The sequence below is a fragment of the Anas platyrhynchos genome, chromosome 6 (genome assembly GCF_047663525.1).
Source record: "Anas platyrhynchos isolate ZD024472 breed Pekin duck chromosome 6, IASCAAS_PekinDuck_T2T, whole genome shotgun sequence".
Classification (NCBI taxonomy): Eukaryota; Metazoa; Chordata; class Aves; order Anseriformes; family Anatidae; genus Anas; species Anas platyrhynchos.
In genome coordinates, this window is record NC_092592.1 from 20,078,509 (window position 1) to 20,101,626 (window position 23,118).

The 23,118-nt window shown below is 42.0% G+C and overlaps 1 protein-coding gene across 9 annotated transcripts in view; it reads left to right on the forward strand.

The window, feature by feature from the left end:
• Positions 1 to 23,118, forward strand: part of SORBS1 (sorbin and SH3 domain containing 1) — a 235,428-nt gene that overhangs the window by 64,128 nt on the left and 148,182 nt on the right. For 4 of the 9 annotated variants that reach the window (XM_072040126.1, XM_072040127.1, XM_072040131.1 and 1 more), the window contains one exon: positions 1,266 to 1,364. The gene's annotated coding sequence lies outside the window, so the exon portion shown is untranslated. Of the gene's footprint in view, positions 1 to 1,265; positions 1,365 to 6,751; positions 6,920 to 7,519; positions 7,631 to 7,856; positions 7,977 to 23,118 lie in introns of those variants that run through there. The other 5 variants (XM_072040141.1, XM_072040150.1, XM_072040130.1 and 2 more) reach the window with 4 other exon arrangements.

The window sequence follows — 23,118 nt, forward strand, 5'->3', positions numbered from 1 at the left end:
TGTGCAGGTTTAATGCTAAATGTCCACTCATTAGGATAAGAGGCTCTCCAAGTGGGAAAAGGACTATTTTGGGAGCTTAGGAGTGGAGAAGGGCTCTGAAGCTGGAAACAAGTCTCCCCGAGCATGTTTTGAGCTGGGCTTTTGAGTGAGGCTTTGCAGGTAGTGACTGTTTTTAGCCTAAGTTGTAAGGAGGTGAGAGGGAGCACTCACGCCGTTTTACTTCATTCTTTGATGGAAAAGAAATTTCCTGTCTCTCTAATAGCTGGGCTGTGAAAATTACTTCACTGATGACCCCAAAATGCCTTTAGAGCCTTTAAAGGAAAGCAGGATTATGATGATGATGATTATTATTACTTCACATTCTGAGATATAAGTTTACCATTATTTATTAAGGTTCTTTATGCAAGATCAATCTGAACTTAGATCTAATGTTATATGCAAGCTGAAATTTCCATGATTAAGGAAAGATGAAGGAATCTTTTTGTTTGTTTGTTTGTTTTGTTTGTTTGTTTGTTTTTCCTAATTTATTTATTTATTTATTTATTTATTAACCTTAGGTTTATTTTGGGTTTTCCAGTCTGTATAATGTTCCTTCACACTGTAGATGTTTTAGGTTTTCTGTGAATGGAGAAAGACTTCCTCATTGCTGACAGAAATACAGTGAGAAAACAAATTAACTCCTAGCAGAGACTACTTTACTACTCTCTCAAACTGCATTTAAGACTTGAGTTTTCAAGTGGCAGTAGTGAGGAGTAAGTAAGCCTGGCAGTCAGTGCTGCTGAGTGAGAATCAACAGGTTGGGGCTCTGGGAATGGACCTTGGTCTAAAATATCACAAGCTTGGGCTCTCTCGCCATATTCATTTCCAAAGACATTTAGATTCAGCACATCTCTTGGGTGGTTTCTGTTCTTACATTTGCGTTAAGAACAGGTGTAAAGAAATGCAAAGATGCAGAAATCCTAAAGGAAATAACAGATCTTTTCCAGATCTGTTCAGTTTAAGTTGTATTTATAATGAAAAATTAGGCTGCAGAATCTGGATTTGTATTTTATCCAAAGCAAACAGCCTTAAATGGTTCTGAATAAAGGATAAAATCTATCATCACCTGTACTTTTGCTCATCAATTTGTCCATGCCAACAACTAAATCTGTCTCTAAACCTATGTTCTTTCAGCAATTTCACTTTTCAGATGTGCCCTAAACAACACAGCTCAGCTTCTCATACCATTTTTATTTATTTATTTATTTATTCACTCTCTTTCTCAGGGTGGATGGAGCAAGAAGGGACAGAAGAGGCCTTCCATTCTTCCTTGAGTGGAAGGGAAGAAATTGTCCTGAGTCACAGACGATTCCTGTTCTTTTAAGGTAGGAATAATATGAAATCTTGGAAAGGGAGATCACAGGAAACACAGCTGATCCGACTGTATTTTTACAGGTAGTCATGGACATTGCACGGTCTTATTGATTGTTTTGCAGTTTCCTCAATATTGACTTTTGAGATCTGACACACTTGATGTATTGCCAAGCTTTAGTTTCTATCTAGAAAAATTATGTTGCTACCTTTAGAGAGGGAGGGGGAAAAGTCTTCTAACGTGAATGTGGTTGTTCCCTAGTTTAGATCTTATCATTCTTGAGGACTGGATTTCCCTATAGATTTTGAACAGAGATGAGAACATATCAGTTAAAGAAAAATATGTTTAGATTTCCTCAAACCAAATCCTGAAATGCACTTGGGCTCTCTTTGTGCTCTTTTAATGCTATTTATTATTATTTGCTCGCAAACATTCTGGTCGGTTGTCAGAACTATTCTTCACAACAAGCTGAAGTAACCATTATAATGCATTTATGGAAAGTACTTCAGGTTCATAAGTGATTACCATTTTTATGGAAAACCTTATTCTAAGCTTTATCTATATCTTATCAGGGAATACAACATTACCTGTTAAAATAATGAGCTGTGTTAAACTAACAAAGATGGCTTTGTATTTTGTGTGTGTACATGTGTATATATATTCATATATACAAATGACCCTGCACAGCCTGCCAGAAAAGAATCATTTGTTGAAGTGGTTTAATGATTAATTATGCCAGGCAGAAACATGCGCCCACACACCCTGTCACAACTGCACAGCAAGACATTGCCTTTGAGGAAGCATGGATTTCTTGCACATATGGTCTGCAATCAACTCAGCTGAATACAAACTTTCTTGAATTTCTGCGTTAGAGACAGGGAACATCTCTGTGGAAACTGGTATGCATGGCAGCCCTTGCTTGAAATGAAGGGACAATGCCACAGGGGGGAGAAGTGTTTTGTACAAGGCTGTACACAGAAGTGGTGGCAAAGCTAGAAACAGAGCAAGGTCTCTGAACACATAAGTCTGTATATCCTCCTCCGTATCACTCTGTCTACCAGGCAGAGAGAGGAGTAGGCGGTGATGGTGGATGCCAGTGCAGGAAAAGTCCAAATATCCCTCTGTTCAGAAGAAACCGTCTCAGTTGGCAGAGCCTGCTTGTTCCATTCACCTAGTTCCCAGCAAGAGAAGTGTTAAACCAGCACTGAGAGCCCTCATTCCTCCTGGGATCAGAATATAACAACAGATGCCAAGGTTATCTTTGTCCTCTCTCTCCAGTGAGGCTCTGGAGTAAGCACACACAGAATGTGGCTTTCTTCCCTTTTTCCTATCGATACCAACAAGAACCATATTTCTTTACTGTGATTCCATTTATATTTTGAAGAATAATGGTAGCAGAACTCTCTGGAGACTCTTAAATGGTTTTAAAGTAATTCTGAGTCTTTCAAGGACAAATAAGGGCTGCTAATAGAACAAGTGCAAATCTTTTTTTATAAGCATTCCTAGAAGACAATGGTATCTTTACTCTTCTCATATCAGCTGGAAGTCTGCAGCATTTACCATATCCAGTGCTGCAGACCACCAGGGTTGAAGACTGTGACACAAAATCCTTGTGTTGTTTGAGATCACCTCATAGGTGAGCCTTTCCAGAGAGCAGCTCCCCTCGTTAGTCTGTGAAAAATTGGTATAAATCACTGTAATCCCGATTTAATAATTTGAAATGATTCAGATGTAAAACCAGGGCAGTGCTGCGTAGTGGATACAAGGTGAGATCAGCATTAAGAAAGACTGGGATCACTGCTCTGCTCTGCCACTGGTTTGTTGGCTGGCCACGGTCATATTGCCACTCTGCCTCAGTTTCTCCATTTGTAAAAATGGAGGCAAGATTGTCACCTTACCTTGGCTCACCACAGATGTGGATGGAGGTCTATGATATAGATGAGGTGGATTCTGCCTTTTAATTTGCCTTTTATATTTGGGTCCTCACACTCTGCAGCTTTGTAGTTCACATCATCATTTCCTCCCTGCACTTTTCATACAAGACTAAATGGGAGAGTACTCCTCTTTTGATGGAAGCCCGTGTGCCTTAGCCAAGATACAAAGTCGACAGAAACAGCAGTGTGATGATGATCCAGGCCCATTCATCCTGACAGCAGAAACAAATGTGTCTCACTTTTGCTCTACCATTTACTCAAGCAGAAAACAAAACAATAGAGATGGGAAAAGGTCTGAAAGAGCTGTCACAGAACAAGTGCACCATGCCAATAATTTAAAGGATTAAGAACCCCAAGCCACATGTACTGAGACAATAGCCGGGGCCATCCTGTTCACTGGGATCATGGATTAGAGGGATGTTTCATATCATTCTGTTTTTCTTTTCAGCTCTGATTGAACAAACATAGCCTGCATGCTCATAAATCCCTTGTTAGTAATGCAAAATTCAATACAATTTCCCTTTCACTACACTCTATGATTTTGCCTTTGGAAAATGTTGCAGTTGTTCTGTCTGGATGCCTTCACAGAATAAGCATGCCTTTGTGTCTGGTTCAAACAGTATGATGTTGAAGAGTAGCCCCGAAGAGGAGCCTGCTGTTGGTATACCTGCACTGAGGCTGTGAAGATGAGAGGCTGACCCTAGCTACATCACTTGATTTGCTTGTCTAAGCTGCTGTCTATTATGTGGGGTAGTTCACCTTCAAGGTGCACTTTTGCTCAGAAAATAGCTATGGAAATGTCATGCTTTGGGATCAGTGCTGTCAAAGATTTTGTTTTAAAAATATGTTTGTATTTTTAAATAATAAGATGTTTGTATTTTTAAATAATAAGATGCATGTTTAAATAAGATGGCATTCTGCTGTGCAATGTGTATATGGGTTTGAGTCAAGCAGGGATTTTTCTTCCTCTCCAATCACTGCCAGCAAGGTACTGGCAAGCGGTGTCCCGTCCAGTTCCCACTCAGGGCATCCCCCTCCCAGTACTTCATGGCAGCACTGAGCCTGTTTTTGCAAAGACCTGATGGGTGCCTTCTCCAACATAATCTAGAGGTACAGTTTGGGGAATGTAATGGTCAATTGGGTAAACCCTCATCATCATGATGATGATCACAAAAGTCTCACAGACTTCAATGACTTTGGAGTATGTGTGACTGTATATTTATCCGAATATTTATCATTTAGAAGGTACAATGATGTTGCATCTTTTGTGAGAGTACAGAAAAATTCAAGGGAGGTATCACAGCTCCTGCAACCTGAATGCGGACTCAAATGCAGACTCAGCTGTCTGTTGAATGTTTGTGTTTATATTTTTGTTCAAAAATTCAGAATTTCATTCTAAAAGGGGAGAAAAGCAAATGTGGTGAAGCCAAAGCCTTCCTAGTAAGAAAGATTCTGATCTGCTTTTGAGTGCTTTTTGTCTGTGTTGCACCGTAATCCGTTTATCTCTGTTTTCTCATAGCAGCTATTTAGCCATTACATTTATCTTGTTTCGGTGAGGGTATTTAGTTTAGAATTAAAATTCCAAAGCACCTGGGTAATGTCTCAAGGTTGCAAGTGTGGGACAGTCATTAAATTAGCATATGGGACAAACCCTTAAAAGAGCGAGATGGATGCCTGTCAGTTGGTGTCACCGTGAAGACCATTAGACGTTTTTACAGGCCTTTAATTGAAGTATCAGTGCGAGCAGCCTCCTCCCTGTACTTGTCCTAGAAAGAAACCATTCAAGAGAAAAATAGAGCTCAGTCCTTGCCCTCTGGGGCAGTTTTGCTGAAGATGGACATCATCACAGGGAATATTCATTCAGACTGAGCTGCCTCTGCTAAGCACCTTCAGACACTCAAATTCTATGACGAAACCTAGTGGGTAACCTCACCAGCAGCTTTGTGATGAAAGATTCACTCCCTCTGCTAACGCAGCACCTCATGGGAGGGGCTGAGCTCACTTCCTAACAATTGACTGGCCCTGCTATGTACCCGCGTTCTTGCTCTTTTCTCTCTGTGTCATCCTAGAAGTGAAATGGCTAGCTGCTAGTAACATAACAGTCAATGACAGGTCTTCAATACAGCGGGGGCACAAGCAGGAAGGCAGGCTTCCTCCTCCTGAGTGGAGTTTAGGGATGGGGCATTTCAAGAGACAAGCTTTTGCAGTTTCCAAAACTCTTAGCAGGTGGGCATCTGTAAATTAACCTGCTGACATCAGTAAGGTGCAAAGCCCTCTCCTATTACACAGGAAATGCTGGCTTCTCATGGACAGCCTGAATATATTTTGGTGGTCTTTTATCCATATGAACTAAGTGGTGCAGGCTTGTTTTTCTGGGGATGCATTCTTGAAAGCTGTCTGCTCTAATTTAGGTAGATGTTCAGAAAAGCTTGACAGGTCTTGAAAATTGGGTTGTGTATGTAAGTATGCAGTCATAGTTTGTCCATGGTTTGACTTACAGCAGCCTGCTGCTGGAGGTAGGACACTTGGTGGTCATTCCTCAGATGTCAGTGCTCAGCTCGAGTCCTAACAGACCTGTCTCCTCTGTTCCAAGCAAGAAAGACCATCACTCATGCATGCCTTGTGATCCTGTCATCTCATTTGTACTGATGCAGGTCCATAAAGCAGCTGTGTAATCTTTCTAAGGATTGTAGGAGTGTATACTGACAGTGAAGACACAAGGCCCAGGACCTCTAGCACTGAGAGGTGCTAATGAGGTAGAAGGGTATGGCCAGCTTCGCTTTGTGCCCCTCATGTATCTGTCTGATATAAAGACCTGTCGTGTTTAGCACCTGTCTGCCTTCCCCATGCTGGAGCCTGTGACAGGACAGGTATTCTAGATCAGCATTGGCATTTCTAGATCAGCATTGGCATTCCTAGATCCAGGGACAAACTCGCAAATTTACTGCTTAAATTGAAGGTCCTTGAACTGGTCCATAGAAGCACTGTTTCAAGGCAGACAAATAACCTTTACAGATCCTGACCAGGTCAAGAGAGATCAATGCTACAACAGTTATCTGGCTGTACGTTGTTCTTGGGCTCACGCAAATTCACACATATTTTGCACTTCAGCAAATCCCTAAATCAAAAATGAGCGCTTCAGGTGTTAGGTCAACCCCAGGGGGTTACCCCTGGGATAATTCTCACAGACTGCTATCCTGACAACACAGGGAGTCTTTTGCAGGGAGAGGGGTGAATCATTGAATAAAATCTCATCAGTTTTTTTCTCCTTGATGATATTCAGCACGAGTACTGTGAGGTTTCATGCCTACATTGGTTCAATGGTTTTGGCAGGATGCCACAAATTTTATCTCCCTTCTCCCCATTGGGCGAGAGAGAAGCGGACAGGTGTGGCGAGTGCTTGCCCCGCGAGTTATTTTCTGCCCAAGCTGGATTTCAGATTTGGGATTTCCTGGCTGGCCATCCTGCTCTGCGATTGCGGTCACGTCCCTCTCCCGTGGGGATTGCGAGAAGCGGAGGGCTGCTCAGCTCATCGCGGCAAACTTCCGCTCCCCATCTGGAAGGCAGAGAGCTTGCCTTTTGTATGGGTTCAGCTCCCTGAAACTAAGGAGGTTTTTCCAGCTGTCCTTGAGAGGTTAGTGGGCTTTTGAATGGGGCAAAGTCTGGTGCCGAACTTCCTTTGCATCTTAGGGCAATTGTAGCCAAAATACATTTGATAATTTCTCAGCTGGACAGATTGATGTCTACTTCATTTCTTCTGGCAATTGCTTTGAATTATTCGGGGATATTTTTGATCCATGGGTAGCAATCAGGTTAAGACAAGCTAGATTAATATGCCTTTCAGCATATTAAAGGTAAAAAGAACTTTGAAGGAGAAAAAGAAAGAAAACAGAATTGTGGGTGCTGGAGAAAGGGATGCAAGATGTCATGGTAGTCTGGGGAAGATGAAATTCCCTCCGTGTCCACTGCGTTTCCTCCTTACACAAAGGAGCTCCAATCAGACCTAGCGTGGATTGATTCATTTCGGTGTTGTGTGCATGTGCTCTGCTCAGGACCGGCTGCCTTACCCTCACTTTAGGAGAGCACCTAGGCTGATGCCGTGCCTCTAAGCATGAACGGAGCCTAAATGGCAATACCGACCCTACGTAAAACAGGGTGAATGGGGCAGGGATCTGTTAGGGATTTCCCCTCTCTCTTTGATTTTTTATTTTTTTTTCCTCTCCGGATGAAGCAGTCAGCAATGTACCGGTTCTCTCCTCGCCCTTCCTTCACCCCTTCCTCCTTGCCGTGTAACCCACATTAAACCCGGCGGCGGATGCACCGGAGCCCCCCTCGCCCAGCACCGGTAAGCCCGCTCCTATCGCCCCCAGCCCCGCACCCCCGCTTCCCCCCCCGGCAACAGGTCGCCGGGGGCTGGAGCCCCACGGGTGGCTCTCCCCCCTCCCCAATTTTCATTTTAAAAATTTGATTTATTTCTTATTTTTCCGACCCCCCCCCCCCCCCCTCCCCGGGTGCTGTGGCAGGGCCCGCTCGGTGCCGCGGGGGGGCGGAGGGAGGGGAGGCGGCGCCGATCGGCCCCCGCCTGCCGGGGAGAGCCGGGGCCGGGCCGGGCCGAGCCGGGAGAACCGAGGGCCGGGAGAACCGGGGACCGAGGGAGCCGGGACCGGGGGAGCCGCCGCCTGGGCTGCCCGGTAAGCAGCGCCGGGTGTCGGGCTGGCCGGGGGCGGCGGCCGGGGGCTGCCCCGGCTCCGCGCTTGCAATGTCTTTGGCTCCATTTTATTCCGGAGCTTATTTATAGCCATAAGGACTCGGTGTTCTTTAAAGGGCCGCTCTGCCGGGGATGCCAGCCCCTCCGGGTGTAGGGCTGTAGATGTATGAGGTCGGCGTTACGCCGCGGGTTTTGCGCGCTGTGATTCACGCGGTGTTATTTGCAGGTTAAAGAGATCGCGGGTGCAGAGAAGTAGGTTTGGGAAGGACTTTCTCCTGCTTGAGAATTGAAACGGTATTCTTCCGTCGGTGGGAAGAGGGAGGAGAACGTAAGGCTGCCTTTAAAATTAAAGGCAATGCGCACGGGCATTTTCTGTGCGCCTTCGGACTCAGCGAACTGAGCGAGGCTGGCGTGGGGAGGCTGCACCTCCTTGTCCCGGGAGAGCTGGGGCCAGGATGTATGCATTACAGTTGTTCATTCATCAGCGCCTGCGGATAATGCAATTACCAAGTCAGCAGCGCATGAGGGCTGCCCTGCGTGTGACACGCTGAGGGTACGGTACCTCGGGAACCCAACGCTTGCCATAGTTTGGGTAAAACAGGAGCTGGGGATGAAACCCTGGTGCTTGAGGTAGAGAGGCTGCAGGTTAGCCTTGGTCACTGTCACTTCTGAGGACTTGGATTTTGTGTGCTTCTATGCAGAGGTGTAAGTACCTTTTGTGATCCGCTCATAAGCAATTCAGGAGCAAAAAAGGATCACTGGCAGCTTCAGGTAGCCCCAGTGCTTGGTGAACGGTTTAGATGCTTGAGAATTCACAGTGGTTTAATTAAATTCTGTCACAAAAAGGGCTTCATTTGGCTCTCTGTTTTCTATTTACATTATCAGAGTCTGCAGCCCCGATATGGCTACCTCTCTCCTAAGTCATCTTGGAAAGAAAAAAAATCACCAGCATGATTGTCATGGACCTTATTTATTTATTAGGCTATTAGGGTAATGAAGAAAAGCCATGCATGCCCTGCTGTGCAGATCTCATTTCAGCAAAACTGCCTGTGCTCCTGCTGCTACCCATGTTTGATTTTTAACCAGTGAGTGCCCTGTGCTCATGGCAGCGCTGCAGCTGCTGTGCCTCCACGCGTGGCTACTGATCGCGGCTCCCCGGTCATGGGGATCAGAGTGGAGCCCACAGGATGCTGCTGGGGGTTGTTCTAAGCTCAATATGCTCTTCACTTTTCCATCCGAAGAGCAATGTTTGCTCGCTTGCAGTTTCAGCTTCTTTATTCTGCCCAGTACTGCTGTTCATGCTGCTGTTCCAGGACGATCTCTGTTAAATTAGTAATTTGTTTTTATGAATTGTGCCACTGAAAGACTGCTCTCTTTGTGTCTGTTACTTCTGTGTCACAAAAAGGAAGCGTTTGTCCTGGACAGCTTCTCTACCAAGAAGGTACTGGGAAGGCAAGGGGACGCTTAGCTTGCTCAAGGTTACCAGCAGAGGTACTGTCTCCTGAGTTGTAGGGACTGGACCATGTTGGTTCCGCTGCATATAGGTGCATACAGAAAACATACATATGTGTCGCATTAGTGTCCCTGTTGACTCTCATTTCTTCTGTGTTCCTTTTTCTGGTACAGTAAGTATATTTATTACCTTAAAGATAATTCCGTTCTATAAAGCCAATAACATTGATAAAATCATAAAAAGACAGAAGTAGTTATATTTAGGCAGTCGAAACACAGTGATTGTGCCTTCTTTGCAATGTATCAGATTTATTGCAAACATAAACACACAAGCTCATGCCTAGCCTGTCTACAAGAAAGAAAGTGCCCAGTAACTTGCACATGCCCAGAAGGCTAACCTAAAAGTCAGGAAGGTAAGAATTGTGTTTTCTCTGTGAATGCTATTTGCAGCTTCCTTTTTCTCCAACACATAGGCAGCTCAGAGAGTACAAATGTGAGGATTCCTCCAGAGGAAGGTCATGTGATGAGCAGGTCTCTTCTTGTGTTTTTTGTATGTAGGGGAGGGAAAGTATTTGGGGGGGTGTGAGGAAAAAGGAGAGCTCAGGGAAACTTCGAAGCACCTTGCAAATGTGGAGTGGCTGAGTTTACTGTTTTTGCAGAAGTTGAGTCTGGAAGAAAACCAAGAATGTTAAACCTTTGTCCAAGTTACATGTTCCGTGTTTAAGAATGTGCTCTGCGTATGTATGCTCAGGTGCATTCATGTGTGTGCAGGCACACAGGTCTCTATTAAGAGATGGCAGCAGATGTTGGTCACAGAACGTATTTATTGATTGATTTGTTGCTATATCCAGTGTGATAATCAATTGATGAAACTAATAGAAAATGCTCTGTCTCAATGGTATCCTGCAGCAGAGAGCTATACCAGTTAATTACCTGTGCCTGTATGTTTCACGGGTGTTTTTTTTGAGTTTCCTGGTCTTTAACTTCATTAAATGCCTCTTTGTTCAGGTACAGAATAGGGCAGACAGGGAGACCGAAGCAGTGTTGTTAATGTTTTTATTTATTTTGTTTGAGCAAAGTCTGTGGTATATGTCTCCTAAGATGGATGAACAGTCATTGTGAGTCCTTTGCAATGAGCCAGAGAGGTTCTGTTGGTCTAATCCTGAAGTCTTCAATCCCCTCCATAATCCCATTAACTTCTGTGGAGCTATATATGTGAATGAGCATTACGGAATTAGGTTGTACAGTATGTGTCATTTCTGGTGCAAGTGCTAAGACAGGGTCAACACTTTCATTGCTAAGCCTAATTTATGTCATAGCAGAGACTACCAGAAGAGTTGTAGAAAATGCTTGCACCTCTAAAAGTGAACAAGAAGTTTTCAACAGGGAAGCTTTTTTTTTTTTTTTTGTGAGATTTTTTGTTTTGGATTTATTTCCCACTGGGAAATGCACTGGCAGAAGGATAACGTCCAGTGTTCCAACAATTATTATTTTTTTTGATTGAGGCCTTTGAAGTTCTTAGCCATGGGTAGGTTATTTTATTCATTGCTCTTATCATGCAAAAGAATATGCTGAGGCTTTTTCTTGCAGCTCAAGATTTCTGAAATAGGAGTCTATCAAAAGACTGAGTTTTCAACAATGCTGAGTATCCAGATGCTTCCCTTCACATCTTTTGTTTTCCTTGAGTGATTGGAGCTTAATCTATATACCTAAATAGGCATTTATGAACCTGACCTTCAACTTCAGTGTGATTTCAGTCTCGTTTCCTGTGCAGACCCTGTTCCTGTGCTGCTACCCTTCTCTGTGCAGGTTTTGGTCTGACTTGGTATTGGGATCAGCTAGTGGAGAGGGTTCAGGTAATGATGATGCCATGTCTTCAGTCTCAGCTGAGACAGCATTTATCCAACCAAGCATGGAAGTAAAGGCAAAGGTGCTCCTGGAGATGTTCACAGAAGGCATTACACTACCACACACGCTCTGGTTCCTCAGAACTCCACTGTTCTTTCTGCATGAGGATTGGTCTCTGCCAAACTGCAGCATGGGTAGTGGTGCCTGGCCACACTGCAATAACACTGCTAACCAGGTGCAGTTATGCTTCATTCTGCTTCTTGCGTATGGGCGCTGAATGTTGCTAAAACGGACACTATGTGCCATCCCACAGATAAACACTGTTTAAAAACTGGAAGGAGTAACACCTTTATATACATGTATACCTTCTCATGGTCTCACTAAGATGTCATGAAACATGATTAAATAATTTTGGATCCCCGTGTCATAGATGCTGTTCATTGGAATGTGCTTAGGAAAACAAATAGTATTAGATGAGAGTAATTAGGTAGAGGAACTGGTTTAGTGATGTGCTTTTCCAATCAGAAAATTCATATCTGAATTTGGGGTGTGAATGCCTATATGCCAGCCAGTGTCTTATTCTCTCTCTCTTTTTCCTTTACTTTCACACCTGTCCAATGTATACAGCGTAAACCCGTGTGTTTGGATTTCTTACCCATTCACAATAAGGGGAAACAATCTGAATTGATTTTCAAGTATTTTTGTCTTATATCCTGTGTTCAGTCCCTCTAGCATTACAGAATAGCACTAAATCTGTTTATCTACAGATGCCAGCATAGGCAGGCAACTTTGCCACCATTTTACAGCTGAGAAAAATGACATGTGGAGAGAAGAAGCAATTTCTACAAGACATTATCTTTGATATCCACAGCCAATCTTGTAATAATTTATTGATGTTTGCCCTCTTAAAAAAACAATGCAAACTTTGAAGTGAGTAGCCTTATCTTAGAAAGCAAACTGTTGCTAAAATTATTCTTTGTTAGGATGACTACTGAAATAATTCCATTTCCTCTTATCCTGAGAACCAAGAGAAAACTACTCAGTGCTCTAATGGCTGGGATCTGCAATGTCTGTATCAAAATGAGTAAACAGGAAACACAGCAGCATGCATGAAAACAGTTTGCCTACAGGTTTGATTTATAGCTATTCTGGTCTTTCAAAGAATTGATTGTTTACATAATATCCATGAAATACACCCTAAGACCAGGAGACTCTTCTTGTCTTGAATAAACACAGTGGCACTCACTCACACAAACAGCAGAAGTTACCTTTCCTTAAATCAGAAGGAGCACAATTAAGCTGAAAGTAACTGTGTGGAAAGGGAGACTCATAAAAGAATGCAAGTCCATTTTAATTTGTTTCTATGTTTGTATTGATCCTAGCATGTAAAGATCAGAAGTAGCAGTTGTTATTATGGGTTTTGTGATTTCAGCCCACTTTCCAGAGCCCACAACATCGCTGTTACAAAGATCAGCAGCGGTCCTCTCACAGGAAGGCCAAGCCAAAGTCCTCACAGTCAAATGCCCTTTGCAATCATAGCCATGGCTCTTCCAGATCATGCAGGGCCAGATAGTCATGTGAGACCACAGGAGGGGAAGAGGCCAGATTTAGGGACTGTCTGCTTGGAATTTTGCCCAGCTGTGTCAATAGCAGCAACGACATGAAAGGTAGCCTTAGCCCTTGCCTAGCTCAGGTCAATCCCGTAGTTCAGAAGAGCTGAAAAATAGCAATGATTCCTGTGTTGGAACAGAATCTGGTATGATGTGATGTCAGATTATAGCTATCATTATCCCAGAAATATTCAGATCAACTCATCCGAGAGTTTATACAGTATTTATGGTAGATCATGGTACGTTCACAAAACTATCCCAGTCTAGGAAAATTTATAGGTATTAGCCATATATGGCTGGTGTTATTTAAACAACGGGTAGTATTAGGTCATGCCAGGTCTGTTCTGCTCAACAGACAACTGTTTCCTACTCTTTGTGTTCATTTTTTGCAGTATGCTTTGAGCTAAGTACTGTGATAAACTACTTGCAAGCGGTTCTTCAAATAAGTTGTCTTTGCAGTGGTGGTTTTTGTAACTCTAATTTATAATTTTGTAGAATTTTGGGGAGGAAAGTGTTGCTCTTACAAATGGTTGCTTTTCTAAAATAATGGGTGGAATTTATTTGCACACGAACTACCTCTTATCCTTGTGGAAAGTCATTCTTGTGCTTGGGGAGGAGGTACTGAGGGAGCAACCAGTCATGCAGTACTGAGCTCCACAAGCACGTAGTGGATTTTGAAGTGTGGCTGGCTGTCTTTTGCTTAATTCCTCGTTGAGGCATGTTCGGTCATCATAAGAGGCAGCTCAGCCAGAGCTAGGTAAAAGGTGTAAAAACCAGGAAGACTAATGTGATCTGTCCATATCCACATTTTATGTTGGAGAATGACTGAGGTCCCAGATGCTGGGTAACCCGCCAGCACCAGGGATCTGACAATGCTGTCCCTTGCAAAGTCTGAATTCAGGGTGAGCTCAGGTTGCCTAAAAATCCTACCTGTCCTTGCTTCGGGTGATGTGAGGCTGAGGGGTATTTTCAAAGGATTCCCGCCTCATCTTACCCACCTGAAATCATTACTGCAAGGGTAGATGGTATGACTAGGGTCTGTACCACGTCAGGTCTCCTCACAGTGCTGCCTGTGTCTGAGCTTTCTCTGGGAACACCAGCAGGGTCACTTGAGGTCCATCCTGAGGTTCCTTCTAGGAGGTGGTTTCACTGCTCTATACAACTAACAGGATACAATCTCTATCTCCAGAAGCCTTACAACGGAACTTTGTATTAATTACAATGGAGCCCCCTTCCTCACGTACTGGGAAAGGTACTGCACATAGTATTCTGTACGTCATCTTAGACTTACCAGTCAAGTTTTGTGCTGCAAAGAAAATTATGATGAAATACTGCTTAGCACCCTGTACCAGCATAATGTGTCCCTGAAGAAGAAATCTCAGAAGTGCGTTGGGCACAAGTCAGCATCACAAAGACATTGGGAAAGAACACGTCACATGCTCAAACATGTTGGGTGACAGTTAAAAGCTACACATGCCCCAGACTTACAGCTTCAGAAAAAATGATTAGGTTTTGCAGTTTCTTCTGATGCAGTGTGACATTCAGAGGGCTAGAAATAGCACTCTGACAACACATTTTAATAGATGACTAGGTATTTAGTTTTATTTCTTCTCTTGAAAGGTCTGGCTGTGCTGTCAGTACAGCTAGTCTGAAAAGCTCTTGGGCTGATTAATTATTAAAAGAACCCTCTAAATATTTTACACCTTTATATTTTTTATCTTTTTATCTTATCTATTGATATTTTTCCTCTTCTAAGAGTTTACAACAGCAGAGGAAAACCTACTCACAGTATGCGCTAAGAACCTGTATGTCTCCCTATAAAAGATTCAAAAAGAACAAAGATTCTGTAAATATTTGTTTCCTTGCTGCATCTTTGCTTTAGTTTCTTCTTTCTCTCTTTCTGTACAGCACCTCTCTGAGTCTGTTTTCTTGGGTAAGTAACCAAGGAAATGATTTTGTGGGTGGTGATTTTTTTGTTTTGTTTTGTTTTTCTAAAAAGAGGTTTCTGTTGTACATTTGTATGTCCAGCAAAGTTATGCAAAGTGTTATGTGAATGTAGAATAAATGCAAATCCATGTGGCAGAAGAATTACTTTCTACAAGGTAAGATATACCAAGCAAGGGTGGCATGGTGTTGTAAGACCAGGTGAGACAAACATTAATGAAGAATTCTTAGTTTGGCTCCTCCTTTGCCATGCTGTTAGGCACCTGGCTCTTGGCTGTAGAGACACACAACTCACATATATGCCAACTACACAGATGTGTGAAAAATCACAGAATCAGAGAACCCAAACCTGGAAATCACGTTTCTTCAACATTGAGGATACTTGGAGCTGAACATAGTACCTTGTGCACGTCAACAGCCTTTGCTTGCTGTTCTGGCATCTGGATTTTGCAAAGACTTGCACAAACTGTGTTGTGGTTCTCCTAAAAGCAGTGCTTGATTACATGTATCATGGCAGTGCTGTAACACAAACAATGTATGATTGTAACTGTAAGGTGCTCTTGGTCTTTTTTTGGAGCAGGTTCTATTTTATTGCTTGGATTCAAACAGCATAGGCACCAACCAAGGGCAAAGTCCTTATAACAATAGGCCTTGTGCAAATATGCCAGAGATGGCAACGAGCACACTTTTAGTCCAAATAAGTCAGAAGACTGGGAGTTGGAGGATTAGGAGGACAGAAGGGCAGAGAGGCATAGTGCTGCTGACATGGACTCCAGTGTGAGGACTGAGATGGAGCCTTGCAGGCTGATGCCTTTTCCTATCTGTGGCTTTGCAGCTTGACTTTGGTCTGTGACCTAGCATCCTTGGACAGTTTGTGTATTCAGTAGTGAGTCCTCTTCTGCCACAGACAGGTGAGACAAAACTAGCAGTAGAAAACCCATAGGCTTTCTGTCCTTTCTTTCTTATCAGTCTGTGTAGTTTTACAAGAGTTCTCCTATGAAATGAAGACTTTCATAAATAATACACTGCTCATTCAATCATGAGATACATTATCCATAGAAAAAAGGACAGAAAGTACTTAGAAGAAGAAACTAACAACATCTTCACACAGAGATGGCTATCTGACTGTGAGACTGATACTCAGGATAGAACAGATCTTCAGGCCTGGATACACTTGGTCTTTATTAATGATGAGGTTTTTATTTAAAAAATTCTTAAAATATATATCATTTATAGCTTCAGTTTGCTGATCAATCTCTGGAAATCTATATTTAAAATAGCATCAATATTTTAATATTGATGCTATTAAAAATTATAGTGTTAATATTTTAATATTTTACTGAGCTTGTTTTATTAAAAATTATTTATATAGAGAAAAATGAAATGAAGAAAGCCCCCAAAGACTGTTTCATATTAGAGTTCCTGGGTCAATGTGTCTCTTTGTATAACAGATGGATGTGAATGGGGAAAATGACTGGCAATCAATCTTTTTGCTTATGATACTGAATGAGAGATTATTACAGTTACATCAGGCTGTTTATGTTTTATTTCTAATTAGCTGAGAAATGTGATGCACATATTTTTACGTGATGGTTATGATCTATAAAAATGCTAGTCTGTCTCTTGGTGCTAAAAACAAGCAGTAAGAATTCTATGAGAAATGGTATATCAAGCAAATAAATATGCTGGAGATTCTTGGGTAAGAATCCATGGAAGGACAAAAGGGAATCCTGTTATTTAGCTCAGAAGGATGGAAAGTGGGATAGGCTGGGCAGTCAGGCATTCCACATAAAATCATTTTGTTAGGTGCAGGAAATGAAAGAGGCAGAGGTGTTCCTTCTCACTGCATCTGGCTTTAACTCGTGGCACTCCTGCCAGTAAGTCTTTTTCCTCGATTTACATATTTGGTACGTCTGTTTCTCTTTGGGTGGAATTTTGATTAAAAGGAACCCAAGTGTCTTGTTTTGCAATCAGGTTGCTGGCAGAATTAGGAGTACCTCAGCATCTCCACTTGACTCCTCTGTCTCCTGGCATCTCCTCCCTTGGAGGAAGGTTTATAACATTAATGGCTCTGATGTGCATAGTTGTGAAGTTGGGAGATAGCTGCTGGAGAGTCACCTGCTATTTTGTGAGGCCTTATTTAAGAGAGGGCAACAACTGTCTGCCATTTCCCAGCCTTCATTTTTGTTCTTTCTTGCTGTCTTGCTTTGTATTTTACTGGAACAAACAAGCTATGACAGCACTCAGATTTGCATATGTGTGCTCACTGAAAACCATAGTGTCAGGCATGCGCTCATTGTGTTGACCCAAACAAATGTTCTGCTGCTGATACTGCACTCAATAGAGCTCAGACACTGCGAGCTGTGGTGTGTGGTGACTCATGCTTCATCAGACTCTGCGAGCTGCCTTCCAGCCTCAGATTCTTCTTGCCAGCGCAAGGGACCCCAGACCTGATCCAAATGTACTGGATGGAAACAATCTTGTTGGCTTCAGTGAACTAGATTCATCCAGGAAGGTTTTGGGCTGAGCCTCCGGACAGGATGTCAAATAAATTCTCCCTTTTGGTTTTTAAATTGGAATAAGTTGGCCTGGAATTAATCCGGAGTGAGAGAGAATGTAGAACCACTGCAGTGGCACTTCAGTTCTTTGTTCCTTTCAAGCAGTGCTGTAGGCTCAAAGGCTGGAAGCCCCTTACAGATGTCCCACAGTCGGCAGGGTTCACAGAAGTCCTGTCAAACACCACACCTCTGGCCCTGCGATTCTCCCTGATGGTGTGGAGGGCCTGTGCTGACAAGGGCTGGTGCAGGCAGAGTCCAGCCCGCAGGGAAGGCCCAGGCACCAGCGGTTCAGTGCTCGCTGGTGGTCTCAGGCCTCCACACATTCCTCAAGGGCAGTTAATGGAGGAGCTCTGGAGAGGGCCCAGGGCATTGCCAGCTCAGCACAGCAAGTGAGGACAATGTGGGCATCTCCACCTCTCCCTCCCAAAGCAAAGATGTTAGAAATTTCCCCAATCTTATTCTGTATGCACAACATTTACTTACTTTTTTGATTGTCACTAAAACTGAGTGGACTTTTGTTTTTTCCTTTTCCATTAAATATGAAGTGTCAGCTGTTTTTGTCAAATTTTGTCCTGCTTTTTTCTTAGATGCATTACTGTGTATTTTAGTTTGTTTGTTTTTAAAAAGGTAATTATTGTTTAAATTACAGAGCCTGGTATTCATAAAGACTCATAGGTCAGCCATATGAAATACTGTGACTAATTCATGGCATACCCTTGTTCTCTTATAAAAGATTATAAGCCATTGGAGAGGAGAGATGATAGATGTTTCACTTAGTAGATTGTTCCTTTTATTTTACAGGAAGATTAAAATTTTATGACAAACGATTTCCTGTCTATCATAGTTTTTAGTCCTCTAGTAATATCTGTCAGTACTGTAGCAGTTCTAGACCACTGGGTCCCCTATTTTTGTTACAAAGACAGAAAAGTCTGTAGGAATTTCAGGCTGATTATGGACTTTAATTGTGCACTAGTATGTTCCCTGTTACTTGAGGTAAAGCAAAATCACTGTTAGGGGATAGTTGCTCATGAATCTGCAATTGGATTCTGTCCAGGTTATATACACACGTAAGTCAATTCAGGGAAGTTTTTACAAGTGAAATCCAGCCATTGAAATGATTTATTTATTTATTTATTTATTTATTTTAAAAAGGGTAATTTTACATAGACTCATGACCTTCAAGAATATCATGCTGCTTCTCTGGCACATCAACTAAGACAAGAATTCAGTCACCTGGCAACAAAAGTCCTTCATGAATCCCAAGGTATGAGTACAAGGGCACACCAGAGCCTTCTGCTCGCCTGCTAGCAGTGAGTGACAAATTCTGGCTTCTTGAGCTGCTGGATGCCAGAGACCTCCTTATTCTAGGCAACTTCTTGATGCTGAGTTAGTTAATGGCTGACAGTTAGCTTCTCAGACAAAGCTTAATCCTGTGAAAAGTCTGCTTTACTTGGCATCCTGCCAAACCATGATCCATCCTTGCATTAGTCAGAATTAATTAATTCTGTTTCTAATAGCTTAGTAAACTAAGGTCAAATCTGAGAATGCAATTCATTTTGTATTTGGGAAGGCTCCCACTGAAATGAAGACCATTCTGCATGAGTGAAGAGCCTTGGGATTATTGCCTTTCATTATCAAGGCTCTATCAGAAGTGAGTCACAGTTCTGTTACCTCCTCTTGTCATCACGTAGGTGCAGACAGAACGATAAAATTCATCTCCTGCAAGCTGTTGACTGCATGCAGGATAGATGCAGGGGAAAGCATTCGCCAGCAAGCCTAAGTGAGCCTGTCTCAGCACCCGTCCTTGTCTCCCCTTGACGTTATGCCCATGTTCTAGTTTGCACATGCTTTGGAACAGAGCTCCGTGAAGCACCTGTCATGCCTCTTGATGTGGTGTCTTTAATAGGGGAGGTTTCTATTTCCAGCTCTGTTACTGATATAGAGCAGGGTGACGGGTAAATTACACAACCTTCTTTTATGCTTCCACTCTCCCATCTATGATATGACTGGAGAATTTTTGCCTGCCAGTAAGTGTTGTGTTCTGCTGTACAGTAAGTAAGAACCTTGTTTTTTTTTGTGCTGGTGCTCAAGGCTGTGATTTTTTGAGGTGGGCAGGGAGTGTTTTGTTCCATCGCTAATATTCAAATTTACGTGAAAACATAAATGATGCAGGAAGCAATGTTGATGGCTTAGTGCAAGGCAGTCCTGCTAGGTGCATGCTGATCGTGATACCATGATGAGTATGATGACTACATGGTGAGTAGATAGAGAACTCATAAATGTGAGAAGGAGTTCTCATCATCTCTGCCTGGCACTTTGCAAGTGTACAGAGGCATTAATTCAGGTAATAGCCCATTTTTTGGATATGACATAGGGGCACAGTTCCCAGCATCCATTTTAACCTACCCCAGAAGCATCTGGGTTCCCTGCAGTGAGTGGAGGAACTCCCCGCCTGTGGTTTGTGGGAGTGATTTTTGAGTCATTATAAGTGGAAAGTGCAGCAGATGTGTGAGACTCTATCTTCGGATTTAAAATTAAGAAAAAAAAAAAAAAGTTGTCTTAATGATCTTCATTACCATAAGCTTCTGCTCTAAATATTGGAGCTTTCTACATTTTCTATTGTTCGGTCAGTATTTTATGCGAGTCCACTAATCACACGAGTTTCAGAAGCCATGTGTGTGCTCTTTCATTTCTGTTTTGCTTTGCCTTCCATGAAGTGTTGAGATAAGCACTTTTATAGCCACTGAGTGGTTGTGGACCATATGTTCCTGTAAAAAGCTATCATTTCCCACTGAGGACTTCTGTTTCTATTAAGCCATTCTGGACGTGCTCTACATGCTGGAATACCTACTGATTTGACATGCTGCATTGTAACCCCAGCTCAGTACAGTACTGAGGCTGAGACTTCAACACAAAGCACAGCTCAAGTATTTAGAACCTAACCAAATCAGGATCTGAATCTGAATGAGGAAAAAATGACTTGTTTAGTTGTATGCAACAGAGAACACATCCAGAAATTGTCCTGGCATGATCAAGGATAGAGGAGCATTGTTTATGCTCCTGAAACATCTAAGAGTGCAGGGGCACTGAGGCGGATACACAATGAAATAGAGGAACATCCATTCAGTCCACTAGATACCCTGGGTGTTAAAGAAATGAAATAACAGACTGTCACTTTCCCAAGTCATTTTATACCTCAAAACACTTACATGTCACATAAATTAATAAGTCCCATGCATCTTCCCAAGGTCCATACTGTTGCTATAGAAGAGCCACTATTTCATGAGTATCAGCCAAAGTGATTGCTAAGTTCACCCAGTATGCGCACAGCATTCACATCCTTCTGTGTGAATTACATGCTTGAGCCCTCCCAAAGTACCCATGTAATTTTACTCCATTTTTATTAGCATTATTCTAATAAGGGGTTACCAACCTATGCCTGAAAGGCTGTCTGCCTCTGCCTTTTTTTTTTTTTTTTTTCCCCCAGCTAATTCAGAATCAAGCAGGGCTGTGGCTGTGATGGAATTAACTGTTTTTGTTGTTGTTGTTGTTGTGGCAGCTGCTTACGTAGCATGTAATACAGATTTGGATTTACACTGAGGAAGGGGCTGTGCACAAAGCTCACTGCAACTATTCAAGTAATGTGTGTAGTCTTCCTGCTGGCAAAATTGGGTTCTTCTGCATAAGAGCCCCAGTTATGGACGAGGAGACTATTGTGCTCTGTGCTGTCCCAGCCAGAACAAAATAACAATCTGTCTTCAAAGAGTTCAGTCCAGGGACTGAACTGTCCATGGACAAGGAACACCAAAAAGATAAAATGTGTGTGCTTCTTTGTATTTCACTGTAGCCTTCTCTGGTTACTCTGATAAGTTATCCCAGCTCCATTTACTATAGAAGGAATCTACACAACAAGTCCTAGGTTAACTTTTGGATGCCCAAATTAGGAAAGCTGGAAGCACATAAGGCAAGGAGCACAAGGAAGCAGAAAACAAATACACTTAGCCTGGGGAGCAAGCAACTCAGCACACAGACTTCAGTCAGCTGATGTCTCATGCAACTGTTTTCTTTCCTTAATCTTAAAAAGATCAAAAGTGTCTAGGGTTTAAAATTGTATGTTTTTAGTCCAAAAAAATTTAGCTTGTTATGCAAATCTTATGATAATTTCCCTTCATCCTACTTTAATATTTTATAAGATAACATAATTATGAATCTAACATTTGTATTTATCATATGAATGCAGAGCAGCTAAATGCCTGCTAGATGGTTGTCCTCAAGCAGATATTTTTATTTCTGTACCCCTTACTCCTCATATGCAAAGTGGATGAACTAAATGAATGAAATATTTAATGTCCTTCTGGGGATTTTTCAAGCTATCATTAAGTAATCTGTAAAGGATAAAAAGTACACGTGATATATTTTTTCCCCTGTTCAATATAAAAAATAGGCCAAAAGGGTCCCTCCCCCCCACCCCTTTTTTTTTTAACCTCTGGTCTTCTTCAATAGGAGAAGAAGCATTTCTCATTTCCTCTATTTATTTATTTGCTTCTGCCAGGGTGTATAATCATAACTGATTATCTGGTAGAATTATCTAAAGAATATTAAGAGAATGAAAACTAACTAACTGTCTAGGGAAGAGGTATTTTCATTCAGATTGCTTAAAAGTTTAATACAAACAAAACCCCCAAGCATTCAAGCACCTGAAAAAAAATACGGGAGAGAAGTTGTTCTTTTGTAGAATGTAATAGCTTGCTCAGATAGATGGCTTAAGGAGCTCTAAGTCTACATCTAATACCTCTAAGGAAACTACAAAGTTCAAAATGACGATGAGATATTTTTTAATGAAAAGGGTAGGCAGCAAAAAAAAGTGTCCCAAACACTCTTTTCTCTCATTTTAAACAGTTTTCAGACCTTTAAGTATTAGCAAAAGAGGATACAGAGCTTGAAAGGTCATCTTTTATGTATTTTACTGTAGAAGTCAATGCTAAGTAAATTAGACTGTTAAGCAAGATAATACTTATGTCAGTAAATATTAAATAAATATGTTGAACAAGTCTTTTTGTATGAAGTTAGTCAAGCCTCTGCTGTTTGCTCTAAGTGGAAAAAATTGTCTTTGAGTTGCAACTTTTTTTTTTCCCTCACCAGTCACACAGCTTCACAATTTCTGTGCCATTGAAAATGGAGGAGTTTAGAGAACATCCGTTTTTACTGCTGTTGATGATTTGTAATTACTCTGGCTTCAGGGAGTGATTCCATTTCTTTGTGTGTGAGGGTTTTCCTTTCATTTGATCAGGTCCTGATCATGGCACAGTAGTTGCTGTATAAAAGCTGACTTGAATAAAGGCTCAGTGCTTCTGTCGGTGTGCTGGTGTGACTGGGGGTGAGAGACGAACAAGGCTGGGAAGGAAGGGCTGGGGAGGCTGCTAGGCAGAGACTGTCTGGCAATACAGAGCAGGGTTGTTCTCCTTGCCTAGGAAACAAGATAAGTCATAAAGTCACACCCTGTCCTTTGGTTCCAGGCAGAAAACAAATGCTTTACTCCTGCTTTTCTCTTAGTTATCTCCACGTATCTTGTTAATGCCCTTGTGAATATGTCTTAGATCTTTCAGATTAGGTCTTTATTTTTATTTTATTTTATTTTATTTTATTTTATTTTATTTTATTTTATTTTATTTTATTTTATTTTATTTTATTTTATTTTATTTTTTTAAGAAGG